Source organism: Delphinapterus leucas, chromosome 16, assembly GCF_059928025.1.
Source record: "Delphinapterus leucas isolate spDelLeu-1000000601 "Yukka" chromosome 16, BTC_Dleu_Yukka2, whole genome shotgun sequence".
In the NCBI taxonomy this organism is placed as follows: Eukaryota; Metazoa; Chordata; class Mammalia; order Artiodactyla; family Monodontidae; genus Delphinapterus; species Delphinapterus leucas.
In genome coordinates this window covers 49518525-49535224 of record NC_143144.1, presented here as the reverse complement: position 1 = coordinate 49535224, position 16700 = coordinate 49518525, and the positions used below count along the sequence as shown (strand labels likewise).

The window sequence follows — 16700 nt, the reverse complement described above, 5'->3', positions numbered from 1 at the left end:
CTCCCTTTATTCCAGGCTGGTGTGTCCAGCCATCGTGTCCCAGCTCAGCAGAACGGCCCCTGGCGTCAAGGCAAACACCCATCCCAGCTGTGTGGGGAAGAACTGAGTCCCAACATAGCTTATGGCCCAACTCCTCCTTCCCAGCTGGCTTAATATCCTGGAGGGACCCACCCAGCTGGGCAGATCCTTCTCATTTCCTTTCTCTGCTATTCTTCATTGATGCCGAGCTGAAGGACTAGGTCCCTGTCATTAATTTAAAACAGGTGAACAAACTCCAGAGAAAGGCATGATTGTGTCCCAGGTGCCTCTACAGAGGGTCAGAAGAGCAGAGTGAAGGGCAGCTGCTGAATTTTAAGCATTGTCCCAACCACTGGAAACCATTGTCAACTGGTCCAACTGCCTCTAGCACTGTAACATAGCTTCCTTATGAAGAGACCCTGGTGACGGAAAGCAGGAGTTGGTTTTCCAACAGGATATGTCTGTGCTCCCTCTCACCTCCTCATGACATATCCCTGCACATGGGCAGAAGAACCAAGCAAAGTTAGTGGTTTGTACTGTGGCAGCTACGTAAATAAGATATGTCACAGCCAACCCAATTTCCAATCCTCTTGTAAACAGCAAAATAGTATCTTTAGGTAGAAGCTTTCTGGTCATTCCTATCTAGTCTTTTTCTGTATTTTGTTCTAATTTTCCTACAACCTTCAGGCATCACCTATGCAATAAATAATAAAATGCAACATTGTAATAATTGGAAAAGACGCATACACATGTGGAGAAATCTTTTCAGCCATTAACATCACTTATTCTTGTTGAGTCAGATGCTTCCGTTTTGGTTTGGGAGGTTTGCGTACCATATAAGGCCAGGGCAACCCGCTGCCCTGGGCTCTTGAACTCTCTATAACCATGAATGCTAGTGAGTGAGGTGTTGGTAAACCAGTGGCACAAAATGCCCCAAGCATTTTCCCCAGCAAAAGTACTTTCAAACTAAAGTGATTCAAGGCAACTGTGATCCCCTCTAAGACATTTCAAACAGATCGGCTCTGCATGCTGGGCTCATTCTCTCAACCTTAAAATGTCATCTCGTGGATATTTTGTGGAAGGAGAGACTCTGACTAGGGCATATGCGTGGATGCCTGCCTGCTTTGATCCCCTAATTTAGACAGTGATTGGGGGAAAGGAGAGAAACGAGTCAGATACATTTCTAGAGGACTCCTAAGTTATTTAAAAGGATGAAGTGGATCTCTAGGTTACTAATTTGGAAAGATTTGCAAGGCATATTAAGCAGAAATCAATGTGAATGGTATGATCCCATTTTTCTTAAAAGAATAAAGCTATAAATTTTTTATACGTAAATGCATAAAAAAGTCAAACATAATAGAGATTATCTCTTTCTTGGAAAAGGACAACTGTGGTGTGGTAAGTGGGAGTGTTCATTTTGCACTATATGACCTTTTATAAGAAGGATAAAATAATGGTTTCCTCGTATAATTTGAGAAGTTAAAATATTATTTAAAAGAAGATAAGAAGTATCTAATCAAGGATAATAAATATCCTAGGTACCTTTCTATCTAGGCCTGAAAATGACTATGATAACTTTTAGGTAGGGAGAAAAAAATGACTTCAAATAATTGACTTTCTTTATCCAATCCACCAGCAAATCCATTTGACTCTTCCACAAAATATATGTAGAATTCAAGTGCTTCTCATCACCTCCCCTGCTCCCCTTGTCTAAGCTTCACCATCACTCACAGGCATGATTGCAATGGCCTCCTGACTGTTCTGTCCTTGTGTTTGTACAATATGTTTTCCATACCACTGGTCCTGAAAAATGCTCCCCCTCTGCTAAGAAACTTCCAGTGGTTTTTCATGTTATTCAGGGAAAAAGCCAGAGGTCTAACAGGGAGTGCAAGGCCCTGTGAGCCTCCGGCTATCTCTCCAACCCCATCTCCAGCCACACTGACCTCTCTGCTTTTCCTTGAACACTCTAGGTACACTCCTGCCTAGGGCCTTGGCACTTACTATTTCCTCTGCCTGAAATGCCGTCTCCACAGATTTCCCCATCATTTGTCCCTTCACTTCCTTCAGGTCTCTGCTCAAATGCCATCCTCAAGGCCCTCTCTGACTGTCCTAAACATTCCCATCTCATTTTCCTGCTTTATTTTCTGCTATCATCAAACATACTATGTATTTTATAACTTACTTTGTTTATTGTCAGTCTCCCCTTACTGGAATAAAAGCTCCTTTTAGATGGAGTTTTTTGTTGTTGGTGGTGGTTTATTTGCTTGATTGTTTGGGTTTTTTCCAGCTTTATGGAGATGTAATTGACATATGACATTGTGTACATTTAAGGTATAAAGCATGTTGATGTGATACACTTATATACAGCAAATGATTACCAGCATAGCATTAGTTAACACCTCCATCCCGTCACATAATTACCATTTCTTTTTTTGTGGTGAGAACATTTAAGATCTACTCTTTTATTTACTTGCTTATCTTTAATCAGTTTAGTTTTTGCTGCATCCCAGCATCTAGATCGTTTCCTGATCCTTATTAGGTGCTCAGTGATGTTTTGTGGAATGAATAAAGTTTGAGTGAGCCTCTTTAAAAACCGTATAAAAACAAAAAAAAAATTTTTTAATAAGAATAAAAATGAAAACGGATCAACAAAAAATTATGTAACCTGTAATAAATGATAGTCATTCTAGTAGCATAAATAAATAAAGGAATACTCATTCAGTCTCAAAAAAAAAACAGGGGGAAGGACCTGAATCTGACCAAGTCATTCCTCTTACAACGTTTAGGTGACCTCCCTGTTGCTCTTAGGACAAAGACTAGGGTCCTCCTCCAGGACCTCCAGGCCCTTCCGATCTGGCCTGTGCATCCTTTCTGGGTCACCTCTCTCCAGCCACCCTGACTTTCTGCCTCTTTCTTGAAGACACTGTCTTTTCTGCCAAGAATAGGCCCTGCTCCCAGATCTTCACAGCCTGATCCCTTCGGGGCCCAACGGAAACATCATTTTCTTAAGGAAGATTTCCTGCACCTCCAGACTAGATTAGGTTCCCTAAGGGACTCATGGAGACCTCTGCTTTCCTTCACAGATGTCATATTGTTAGTAACTCATTATTTGTGTGAGTCCACTGAATGTCTGCCACTCCTAGACACTAAGGTTCATGAGGGCTGTGACCCTGTCGTCCTTTCTCATGGCTGAAGCAGTCCCCAGAGCTTAGCAGGGCTGGTCATAGAAACCGGCTTCATAAATATTTGTTGAATGGATAAGTGGAGTCGTGCCTGGGTGGATAGACGCTGTTTTAGTCCAGGGGCGCCCAGTTCAAATCTCTGCAAGGTCCCTCTGGGGAATGTGGGTCATTCTGAGAGACAGATGGGCCGTAAACAGTGATCCTCTTAAAAGTGAAGGGCAAAAAATGTGTATTGTTGGAGGGAAGGCCTTCATTCACAGGGCTTCTCAGCTAGGAGGCAACTCCATCAACAAAGGACACATGCACTGCTGGTGGTGGGCGTGGGAATAGGACCTCTGCAATCCCAGGGCAATGGCTGCCCTCACTGGTGGGTCTAGCCCTGCCCTGTCCAATACAGCCTAGCCACAGGCCACATGTGACTAGCGAGCCCTTAAAATTTGGTCCATGGGACAAGGAACTGATTTTTAAGTGTTATTTTATTCTATAACTGATATTTAAATTTAAAACTGTTATCTGAAAAAATTTCAGTATGTTTGTAATAACTTGGGTAGATGAAACTACTCTTTTAACTATAAATTTTAGGAAGTCTAAACATGGATTAAGTATTCCTTAATGAAAATTTAACATCTCATTTGAAGTGCAACAGATACCAAAGTTCAAAGATAGTACCCCAAAATGGTGAAATTTCTCATTAATAATTTGTATACTAATTACATACTGAAAAAATATTTTAGAAAGATTAGATCAAATAAAAAGCATTTTTAAAATTAATTTTATCGGACTAGATTTCTCTCTTCAGGGTGGCTGTTTAGAAATGTTTAAATTGCATATGTGGCCTGCATTCTATTTCTTTTGGACACCGTTTCTCTAGACTGCTGATTTAGAGAAAGAAAAATGAAAGAACATATTCCTTTCAAACCAGAGCCCATAAGTTTTAAACAGACATCACCGTGGCCCATATTTGGAAGGAGGAGACAATTGAAAAGAGGATCTTCCTTCTTTACATGAAAAAATTATCATACTAAAATGTGAAATGGTAGACACCTGCGTTATACCAAGCATTGTGGAAAAGAAGCAGGATTTATCTTCTCCCACAGATAGCTGTAATGTTCCTCACTGCAGTATTTTCGACCATGAGGGAGTTGTAGATTGTGGAGACAGCCTCTTTGAGACTGAGCTGGCCTGGCATATCAGCGAAACCGGTAATGAAATGACGATAGTGACTATAAATTACTTTGTTCGCCTGAAGTACCTTTCCTCCATGGATCTTGCAAGCTTTCACAAATGCTAATTAAATCTTTCACAATCGTCTACAAGGTCAAAATCTCACTTCGTTTTTTTGACTGGTGAGAAAGCAGAGTGGTGATTTGCCTAAGGCCACAGAACAAAGCCATCAAGACTAAGAAGGCCAGACGCACAGTCACTTTGCGGGGCTGCTCACCCAGCTTGCTTCTCTGAAGATGCCAGCCATTTAATCACAAAAATTATTCTCTCTTCCCGGAGGGCCAGCCTCCACTACCTCTGAAATAGCCCCTTCCTTGTTCAAGAGGAGTAATTGTCTTAGGTAAATGACAAAAAACTGATTTTACCACGTACTGCTTCAATGGAGAAGAAATGGTTGAAAAACAAAGTTCAGGCTGGTGAATTTTTACTGTTTCTTTGTAGACTGTGTGGTTTGGAGCCTTACTGCTCAAAACGTGGTCTGCTGATCAGCAGCGTTGCCATTATCTGCCATCTTGTTAGAAATGCAGAATCTCAGGCCTCACTCCAGACCTACTGAGTAAGAACGAGCATTTTCACAAGCTCCGCTGAGATTCATGTGCACATTAAAGTTTGAGAAGCACTGTCTGGGGGACTTGGGTTATAATCCGAATTTCTTTACTGTAAGCGATTGAAAGAAATTCACTTGCACTCTCCCCTGAACATCTGTCCCTTTCTCAATCTCATTCTCTCTCTCTCTCTCTAGTACACACACACACACAAATTTCTGCAGAACTACTTCTTTGTAAGGCTCTCAGTTTCCCTCTCCAGTGACACCAGTTTGCACATCGGTGAACATCTCAAGGTGCCGAGTTATCTTCAACTTTAGGCAACCTTAGCGCTCTAGTCCTCAACCATTGGACTGGGAGGGTTGTGCAAACTCAGATGCCTACAGGGGTCACGCAGGTAATGTGGATGGGTGTCGAGAGCCATGTTTGTTTTAGAAAGGAATCTGTGTGTGAGTGTGAGTGTGTGTGTGTGTGTGTGTGTAATGTAAGACAATCCTATTCTTTATTTAACCATTTAAAAAAATTGAGGTATAGCTGATTTACAATGTTATGTTAGTTTCAGGTGTACAGCAAAGTGATTCAGTTCTACATGTATAGATATTCTTTTTCAGATTCTTTTCCATTAGAGATTATTAACAACATATTGAACATAGTTTCCTGTGCTCTACAGTAGGTCCTTGTTGTTTATCTATTTTATACATAGTAGTGTGTATCTGTTAATCCCAAACTCCTCATTTATCTCCCCATCCCCCTGCCCCTGCCGCTATCCCCTTTGGTAACCACAAGTTTGTTTTCAGAAAGGAATCTTCATTTGTGTTCTTTCAGTTCGGACACATTTGGTTTGCTTACAATAAGCCACTTAGAGTCATCGTTACTGTCACAAAGCAGTATGCTCATTGTTGGTTTTCATAAAACATGGTCTTACCTTTTGCTCTCCATTTTTGATAGAAAGAGAAGGTACAAGAAATAGTTTATATTTCCCTGAACACTACTATACCAGCAAACTAACAAGATAATCACAGCTTCCGTTGCCCCCCTGCCCCCTCCCCGGGAGTGGAAGGCCCTGTGCAGATGGAGAGGCATGCTGGTGGGAAGGAGGCAAGCCATCGCTGCTCCAGCCATTGTCTCCGGGCAGGAATTTGGGGCCATTCTACCGGATCCTCCCATTTCTTAAAGAGAAGCCGGAAATCTGGATTTTTATGTGAAATCTCCCATTTTTTAATGTTGGCAATTAATTCAATTGCTTTAAACATTGTGCGAGCCAAATAAAACATATCTGCAAGCCAAAATCTACACCCTCTGGACTGTGGTTTCCATGTCTCTTAGAGCAAAGTCTCAAAAGAGAGCATGTTACTGTTTTAGTTTGGCGTAGATGTCCACCCATGGTCCTATCAAGTGGGGTCAAGGTGTGGAATCAACCGGAAGAGGCATAGGCTAAGCCTACCCTTCAGCAGGGACTGGGGGGCAGGATGCTGTTTCCAAATAAGCAGATGTGAGTTGGGTGGTTACCCCAACACGTATGTTACATTGACAAATATATAAATAGAAGATTCTGGGGGACAATAAGCTATACACTTTATTAAAAGTCGGGCATATTGGGGTATAAATTCACGCTTTTTAGAGTGTGGTTCTATGAGTTTAGACATAGGTAGACAGGCTTATAATCATGACCACAATCAAGATATAGAAAAGTTCCGTCGCCCCCCTAATTTCCCCATATGCCCCTTTGTAGATAGCCCCTACCTCTAGCCCCTGGCAACCACTAATCTATTCTCTGTCCCTATAGGTGTGCCTTTTTCCAGAATGTCATATAAATGGAATCATACAGCTATAGCTTTTTGAGTCTAGCCTCTTTCACTCAATATAATGCATTTGATATTTCACCACATTATTACATTTATCAGCAACTCATTTCTTTTTATTGCTGAGTAACTCTCCATTATATGGATGACCCACCATTTGTTTACGCACTCACCAATTGAAAGATAGTTGGTGACTGCAAATAAAGCCACTATAAACATTCACATGGAAGTTCCAGTGTGAAGATAGCTTTCATTTCTTTTGGGTAACTACCTCAGAGTGGGATTTCTGGGTCTTATGGTAAGCATATGCTTAACTAAATAAGAAAGGGCAAACTTGTTTTCCCAAGTGGCTGAACCATTTGGCATTCCCAACAACAGTATTTGAGAGTTCTCATTGCTCGGTATGCTCTGCAGCACTTGTCATTGTCGGCATTTTGGTTTTGTTTTATTTTGTTTTGTCTCAGCCCTTCTAATAGGTATGTGGTACACACCCCTCTTTGATGGATTGTGCCAAGCGTGTAGACGATGATCCCCTAAATCTGTGGTTCCAGCATAAGCAGCTAAAAGTTGTCTCTGATATAATGTCTTATCCTTGCACAGACCGACCTATCCATCTTTAGTACATTCACATGTGTAATAAGTTAAGTGATTTTTAATTCTGCCAGACTCAGATCTCCCTGACGTGACTTATGGCTATTCTGCTACCGAGCCTTGAGAGATTATGGGTAACAGCCAAGAAAAAAAGATGACTTTGAACTGCTCTTTCACCAGTTAAAAATAATACTGAAACCAAATGTAAACATAAAAGAAGTGGTCAGATTCAGGTTACATATTAACGGTGTTTGGTCAGGCCGGAGCAAGGCGCAGCTGTAGAAAACACCTTTCACTTATCACTGTTTCCAAACCTCCCTACCTGGACGAGACTTGACTGGATTTACAAGAGATCTTTTGAAAAGATGCAGGGAAGACAAACAGCACACATTTCCTGGCAATAAATTTAAAAGGTTGCTAAAACATTCCAGAGATTTTCGCTCCACATTCCTCTGGCCAACACATCTGCAATCTGCCAATCCTTAAAAATCAGTGTTTTTGCATCTTAATCTCACAAACATCTTTGAAAATACCTTCCCTCTCGGTCTCCATGTCAGACAAATCCAGCTCTTTCCATTTTCTAAAACCACAGAAATATATTGTTGCTTAATTCATGCAAGATTGAGCTCACTGAAATGAAAATAATTTTTCAGATAGTTTGTTTGGCCCACTCTTCCCTACCAGATGATTCCATTCTTGAAATGGTCCTGTGATTTTATTCTCTCATTACAGAGGTATCCAGCAAAATAAAGGGGCTCAGTTCAGAAATTATATAGAAGCAAAACTATTACTCTAAAAATAAGGATTTGATAGACTGTGTCATTAACCCCAATTCCTCACCCCTCCCTGTATTCATGTGCCTTTTGCCATGTTCTTCCCACAAAGGAGCAAGTATATCTTCCCTCCCATGGACTTTGGGTTCAGCCATGTGACTTTCTTTGGCCTATAGAATGAATCAGAAGTGACGGTGTGCTGAGCATAGGCCTTCAGAGGCCTCATGCGTTTCTGCTCATCTGTTCATGCTCATGAGATGAGTATGTCCCAAGTAGCCTACTGGCCTCAGGAAGACAATGAGAGAGACATGGAGCAGAGTTCGGTCAGCTGCTGCAACCCAGGTGACCCATAGACCTACATGGAGAAGCAGAACTGCCCTGTCAAGTCCAGCCTAGACCAGCTGAACCCCAGCCAAGCCTATGCGTGAGCCATAATAAATGTCTATTTCAGCCACTGAGCTCTAGACTGGTTTGTTAAGTAGCCAACTGATATATTCTGAATTATTAAAAGAAAAATAATGCCAGCTACTTAATATCTTTAACTCTGCCTATTTTCCATAAGGAGTGAATTTGTAAAGGAAGAAACTTGGGAGAGGTCCCAGGTTAGCTGGAAGAATCCCTCATAGCTCCATGTAGCCCTGTCCAGCAAGCCAGCCAACACTTCATCTTCATCGTTGCTGATGCATGGGGACAGGATGTGAAGTCACTATAGTACCATGGACCACTCCATCTCCAACACTTCCTCTTTATTTCCTCATTTCTCTATGGCAGAGGTTCTCAACTAGGGATGATTTTGCTCTACAAAGGACATTTGACAATATCTGAAAACACTTTTGGTGATCACAGCTGAGTTAAGGAGAAGGTGAAACTGGCATCTAATGGGTGGAAGGTAGAGCTGTCGTTAAGCCCCGCAATGCACAGGTCAGCCCCACAGCAAAGAATAATCTGGCCCCAAATGTCAATAGTGCCAAGGTCGAGCTACTCTGTTCTACGGTTTAAGTTGAAATTATTTGATGTTTCCCCCTTACAAAAGTATATAAGTGTGAGTCTGAGGAATTGTATGGTAAAAATGTATTAAATATATAAAAATTATCCTTTTTTAAAATTCAAGCCAACTTTCTGTATACAATGGGCAACACATATAAATGCATACTTTCTTCAAAGTATAAATGACTCTTTTCCATAAATGTCCTGAGCAAATAATAATTGAGTAAACAAAACTTTCTTTTGAATATTTCCAATTATCCAGAAATAATTACTAGTACCTCAATTTAGCTGTCAAGAAAATTCCACTTCATTCCAAATATTTTTGGATAAACAAATAAACAAAGGCATCCATTCCTGATCGGGTCCCTCCCCTCAACCCCACCAAGGGCACTAGAGTTTTAAAATGTGGCAGTCACAATGGCTGGGACACGAGGCCATTTTGAGTGAAATTGCTATATTATGACAATATCCTTTAATGTTTCAGTAAGTAAATGCTATTAATGGCATCCTGGGGAGACCAGCTTACTATTGAATTCTAACCTCAACATCTGGGTCTGTGTGCCAAGAAGAATAACCCGCTCCCCAGAATCACTGAGAATTGATAGGGGTTGTCAGGCTGGTGAATCAACTGTGGTTGAAACATAGGTGTGGAGTAGTACATATGTGGCTAATTCTGATGAAATTCTGTATTTGGCTAGGATGTCTAAAATAATGAAGCTGGTAAGGCTGAGAGAGACTCATGGGATTAATGATTGAAGGTTTTTAATGCATTGATGTGTTTGGTAGGTTTTGTGCATTTTTAAAACTACACAGAACTTTAAAATAAACTGGGGAGTTAACAAAAGAGAGGACCCAGGATGGTCTGCTCAAGATTTGAAAGGATGAAGATAAAATAAGTCTGCTGGAATAGCATTTCAAATCATGAACAAAGGATAAGGTTACAGAGGAAGAGCCATAAAGCCAGAATTAAGCTGAAGGGCCCCCAAAGAGGACAGGAGAGATCAGGGAATTACCAGGAACTATGGTTGATGTGGTCATTCCTCAGCCACATTCTGTGACAGAACAACATTTGATGTACAGTAGAAGCTAGCACAACATTATAAAGCCATTATACTCCAAAAAAAAAAAAAATTTAAAAACAAAAAAGTAGTGGTCAAGATTTGATTGGTTTGAAGAATCAAGGCCACAGGAGTAGCCTAACTTAGAACTGAGGCTGAACCCTGGGATAATATTTTTACAGAGCCTGATGATCCTTAACTTGTGCCAACCTTAAATACATACAGTATTGCTAAACTAACTTGACTAGGGAACAAAAGTATTCAACCTAAAAAGTGACAGCACTTTAAATTGTTGGTAGCATATGCTCTAGCAGTAGATTTAATCTATGCTTCACAAAGCTATGAGATTCAACAGAGACCCACACCAGAAGGAAAGAGAGAGAGAGAAGCCAAATGTGTGGGTATCAGCTCGCTACCCTCACTTCAACCAAGAAAGCCTCCACCTTTTTCTGTTTTAAACATTGGAGCTTCTGTCTAACGTTTAATCTGAAAAAGTAGATTCTGCTGCTGAAACAAAGCTTGGGAAGGAATATTGCTGGAGAATGAAAGAAGTCAAACTGTGACCCCAGCGTCAAGAGTCTTTTAGACAGAGGCATTGGAAATTTTTCTGAGCAAAGCAACACTATGAAAAGGGAAGCAGGCCTGTCTGTTGGGAGGCTCCTCCTTGATTTCATTCGTGTTGGGGGACCCATATAATTTATTGTCCTAACTGGGACACTTTTGAGAATGAAGTTGGTTTCTATGAAAATTTACTGATTGAGACAAGAGGCATAATCAACCAAGACAGCCCTGGGCAAACCAGAATGTTTGGTCACCCTAATTAAAGCAGCTACTGGCTGTATTGACACAGGCCTTAGTGGGAAAGATAGACCCATTTCTAAGTCTGTCATCAGTGTGAATTGCTGTCACACTGACCAAAGAAGATGGTTCTAATAAAGAAGTTAATTTGTACAATTGGATTGAGCATACATACCAAGGCTTTTTTTTTTTTTTGTCCACTAAATTGGAGGAGAGGAAACCTCCTTAAAGTTTCTATAATATTAATGTCATAATTTTATATTATAGGCCCTCCCCTCCCCTGACTTTGAAAGCACACAGAGCAGATTATTGAGGACTGTCCAACCGAAGTCACTAAAATGACAAGGAAACTTAGTGGCTGTGCCACTGTTCATTGATAGTTCCCAGGAATACATTTGGTTACGCCATTAACCAATCTCTAAAGCACATGGAATGCTGCTCTGACTGTGGATGTGTACGTTTGTACCCGTCCTCTTTACCACTGCTTAGCCACCACCATATCCCCAACCCCAAAGCCATTCAGATTCTGTTTGGGTGATAGTTAACACATCTAACCACTTCACCAAAAGACCAATAAGAGGAAACCACCAGTGAGAGAGAAAGTTAGCTTATTACAAGTGCTGACCACCTCACACCTTGTGTTTGTTCACTGAGTTTGCCAGAAATTTCCCTTTTGACAGCCTAATTTACAACTTTCTCTGAGCTGCCAAATCATCACCCAGTAGACTTCTCCTATTACTCCTACTCTGCTCCCCATCTATGGCCTTCTCATGGAGCATTAAACAAAAAAGCTCAGACCAAGCAAAGCGTGACCCACATCAGGCACAAATAATCTACCTGTCACTCACCGGCCACACTTGGCAGTTGGCAACAATAATGTGGGCGGCCAAGTAATTATAGCAGGGAAGTTGGAAGAAGAAATTTATGAGTTTCAATCTAAATGCTTGGCATGCTGTATCACTAGAACACTGAGCTCCTAAAAGTCGGGAACAGAGAACTGTAAAAATTGTGTAGATTAAGGGCTCTGAATTACATATCAAGGGTCTCATCATTGTTAAAAACTATTTTACTTACTAGGCATTTATCGTTCCTTGCCCTCAAGTGGTTCCTGGATCTCTCCCTGAAGAATTTAGAAACTGAGGAGGAAGGATAAAAACCAACAAGCCACCAGCACCAGACCCAAACTCCAATTCAAATACCACTACCAACAGTGATACTTGACCATCACATGACCATCTCCATGTGCTGGAATTAGAGTTGGTTTTTATTTACTTCCTGCTGGCTTTCTGTATTTTCTAAATTTTCTACTATAAACACATATGCCTCTTATAATTAGAAAAATATAAATGTTGATAGAAAAAGTTTGTGGAATTAGAATTCAAATGCAGGTCTGTCTGATGACAAAGCCCACTCCTCATGACCTCTCTATCATGTCCTTCTTTTACACTCTTATCTATTTTATTTTTATTTACTAAACAGATAAATCGAGTTGAATGTGTGCCAGATACTTTTCTAAGCATTTTAAAAGTATTAACTTGCTTAAGCTTCACATCAACCCTGTGATATGGATACCATTCATATTCTCATTCTACAGATGAGAAAACTGAGGCACAGAAAGATGAGGTAACTTGCTCAAGGCGGCACAGCTGGTGAGTAGCAAAACTGGGATTCTTCCCCTGGCGGTCTGGCTCCAGAGTCTATGATCTTAAGCACTCTGCTAACCTGCCTCAACCTTCTCCTACTTAAGATAGATGATCTCTGGCCCTCATAGTCTTTTCCAACCTGACCAGGCCCCCATCGCCTGTGTCAGGGCAGGGCAGTCAGGCCGAAGGAGAATTTTTCATAAGAGATGTGGCCTAGCCAGATTACAGCATAATCAGCTCTAGCCTCAAAGCCTCAGGATGAAAAGCTTCAGATGAAATCAACTCCAGTCAGCGTCCATGACAATGAGGAATAAAAGCTGTGAGGATCCTGCTGCCTGAAAAAAAAATCACCACAGCATCATTCTTCTCAGCTCATCTAGCACAAATTTAAATTAAGATCCTTGGAAGTGATTTTGCCTCCCTGACTGGTCCCTGGCTTTCTGTTTTTCTTAAGTGTTACCTTCTCAGCCCACTCCTCCCTGCATCACACACAGGCCATCCACGTCCATCTCTGTAAAGGGACTCACCCACACTGAGCCAGACAGCTTACCTCGCTAGACCCCAGATTTTCATCTGTAAATTTGGGGGTTTGAGCTGAGGATCTCCAATTAGGATGCCACCTGGCATTTGTATAGGGATTTATGGTTTGTAAGCTACTTCCATGTCCATTACCTCATTCTATCTCCCGATGACCCCAGATTGTAGACACAGTAGGAAGGTTACCCTCAATTTCCAGGTGAGAACACTGAGGTTCCTCTGTAGCAGAGAAGAAAACCCAGATCTACTGATTAGAAGCCCAAAGCTCCTTCCTCTTCACCCCCCAGCATCCCCAAGGGCCCTTCCAAGCTCACTGTCTGTGCTTCTGCACCTGTCTCCTAGGTCCCTGGCCCTCACTAGGCAGCGCTCTTTGTAAGTTGAAGCTACCTGCTGCAGCATCCTGGCTCCCAGAGACAAGTAAGGCTCACTTGGTACCTGAGGACCACGGTGATGAAAGTTCGCCCTTTAATTTTCATGCCATGAGTCTGGAGCATCAGAGCCAGCCACTGAGACCATGAACAGATGTCAGAGTTGACCTGGGTTTTCTGGGAGTCACATCTGGCTGGCCTTGCCCCAGCCTGTTACTTCCCTTCACAGCTGGTCATCATGGAGGCGGCAGGCCCGCCTGCGGGGGCCGGTGGGGTGGGGTGTGGTGAGAGAGCTAAAGGATTATCTGGGTCCTGGATTGGCTCACCCTCTGCCTTTCATTTGTCTCTTTATGTACATCTGATGTGTTATCTACACGTGCACTGTGCCACGCATCTTTAGCTTTCCGGAAGGTCCTTACCTACATAACGGGAGTCCTTGGCTGAAGAGGAAACAAAACTGACGTGATTCAAAATGAGTGGCAGCCAGATAAGTACTGTATGAAGGCTCACAACACACAGAGCTTGGGGCTAAACGTGTGCACCCTAATTAGAGTAAAAATATACCCCACTTGCCTGAAACGGTTCTAATTTACACCTGCTGTCCAGTTGTAAATTTTAATAGGAGCCTCTTTCGCTCTCAGAAGTTTCCTACTTTGGACAGTAAATTATATGAATACATTATCTATGATGTAAGATCGAAGACCACCAAACTACAGAATCTCTAAGCGGGAAGGCGTGTCAAAGATCTTTAAGCTGAGCATCCCTTCCAGTGCTTGGAATCCCCGCTTAAACACAACAGACTTTAAGCTCTACTAAGCAGTGCATTTGGACCCACAGCTTCATAAAGATTTTGAAGTCACTTCATATGTGTCTGTCTTGTCTCAGTAGCTTATAGCATTAGAAGACATCATAAACATTAATGAAGGAGAGAATGATACCAGAATAACTTGGTCACAGATGATGCAGAGATATTTAACAGAAAGGAGAAGGGAACTAAAATTCCTGAGGGCCCACTATGTGCGGTACACTGAGGTAAGAAAAGGTAAGTAAATCTCTCAAGATTCTATAAGCTAACAACCATCAGCAGGACTGGGATTTTAACTCTACTCTTTTTTTTTTTTTAATTCAATATTTTCCTTTATTTATTTATTTATGGCTGCATTGGGTCTTTGTTGCTGCACGTGGACTTTCTCTAGTTGAGATGAGCTCTTCATTGTGGTGCACGGGCCTCTCATTGTGGTGGCTTCTCTTGTTGCAGAGCACGGGCTCTAGGCACGCGGGCTTCAGTAGTTGTGACACGTGGGCTCAGTAGTTGTGCCTCACGGGCTCTAGAGAGCAGGCTCAGTAGCTGTGGCGCACGGGTTTAGTTGCTCCGCGGCATGTGGGATCTTCCCGGACCAGGGCTCGAACCCGTGTCCCCTGCATTGGCAGGTGGATTCTTAACCACTGCGCCACCAGGGAAGTCCTGAGTTCTACTCTTTCTGACCTCGAAGGTCATGCATGTTGTTCCTAGTAGAGGCTGTGGCCTCCCACTTGGTCCCCCTCCCCATTTCCTCTCTCCATTTGTGCTTGAGGTGGGAAAGCAAAAAGTGTCAAAGAGAGTTTTCACCTCTTATGCCAGGCAACCTCTCCCGCAATCTGCCAATTCCTGAAGAACACACTTCTTCGATGAAGGGCAGAGACAGAGCGCCCCGCTGAATAAATCCTGTTACAACCTACCTCCAATTTACAAGTGTCTGCTGTGGGCACAGTCCAGATGTCATGTGAAGTGACACTGAATGGTGAACAAAGTTATTAAATAATTTCAGTGTTCTCCTTCTTTTCGAGGGAAAGGTAAGGGCTGAGAGAAAGAAGGAGAAAGGGAATTTGGAGCTGCTCTGGTGCCCTGGAGTGACATTGCCATGGCCTCATTTCCTGCCTGGGCTATCACTTCAGAGCAATTGTTTTCTTCTGTGAAGACACTTCAAAGATTCTCGGAGACAGATGCTCTTGTGACTGGCCATAGCGAGTAGCAAAAGGCTTGGTGAGAATGACGAAGCATTTCTCATGCCCCGTAGACTGGGAAGTGCTTCACAGCCATGTGGCAGATATGAGTGGGCAGAGCAGCTGTGGAACAGCCCCAAATGAGGTGGCGAAGGAAGCAACAAGCCAGGGGCCGGCTGCAGTGGCAGCTTGCAGAGGTTCACAGGTGAGGCCATGGCTGGGGGTGATGGAAAACTAACATCATCCCATTAAATAAAGTCTGAGGAAACTATGCGGAAAGCAAGAATGAATCGAAACACTGCCAGCCACTAACTTTAAGTTCAGCTGTGGGTGTGCACATTCTTCTGTGTACACGTGCTTGCAGTTTCCTGTTATACTGTTTCTACACATAATTGTAGTGTGCCTACCATACAGTGGTGAGCACTACAGGCTTGGTCTCTGTCCTGATGGAGAGTACGGTATCAGGGACTCTGTAAGCTCTGTTCCTCGGTGCCAGGTTTTGAGGCAATGTGGCCTAGTGGAAAGAGACAAAACAGCTCAGTGACCATGTTCAAGTTTTTTCACACCTATTTGGATCTCAAGTAGGGTTTTCCAAAGCACAGTCCTTGTAGTATTATTATGTAGTGAAGACGTTTTGCTTTAATTGTTTTGGAATTATTTAATGTGTGAGTATCCCATTAGACCCAGTGTTTTCATGGACTTTGTGGCTTAAGCAAGGCTAAATAAAAATAGTGAATCTTTTTTTTTAATTAAGTGAGTCATAGTGGAGGTGGTACAAAGAAACAGCAAAAATTGTGAAAAGACAACTCGAAGAACTGATGTTTTCAAATCCCTAGGATAACGTGTGTGAAAATAAAAATGCATGTGGCCCATAGAAATAGAAGAGGTTGTAGTTACCCCTCAGTGGGCATTTGCTCCCTCAAGCATCCAAACAACGTTGGATGAAGCAACGATCTTGTAAAGAGCACTGCTTCCTATGCCCTTGCAGACAGCTTGGTCATCGTTCAGAGGCACTGTGTACTGATGCTGTGGGGAACTAACAAAGAGTGAGACCTAGTCACTGGCCCAAAAAGAGTATAATTTAGTAGGAAAGAAAAGACGAGCAGACAAATAACTGTAAAATGAGATAAGCCCCAAAGAGGAGGTACAAAGTCCCCATAGGAGGTGCTCAAAGGACGGATAAGTCATGCC

At 42.2% G+C, this 16700-nt stretch overlaps 1 long non-coding RNA gene across 3 annotated transcripts in view; it reads left to right on the top strand.

Annotated features, from left to right (window-relative positions):
* LOC149747280 (uncharacterized) overlaps positions 1-16700 on the top strand; it is a 32053-nt gene that overhangs the window by 2910 nt on the left and 12443 nt on the right. The window contains exons 2-4 of one of the 3 annotated variants that reach the window (XR_016388105.1): positions 12573-12627; positions 13501-13575; positions 13927-15714. This is a non-coding gene — a long non-coding RNA (uncharacterized LOC149747280). Of the gene's footprint in view, positions 1-12572; positions 12628-13500; positions 15715-16700 lie in introns of all 3 variants that reach the window. The other 2 variants (XR_016388106.1, XR_016388104.1) reach the window with 2 other exon arrangements.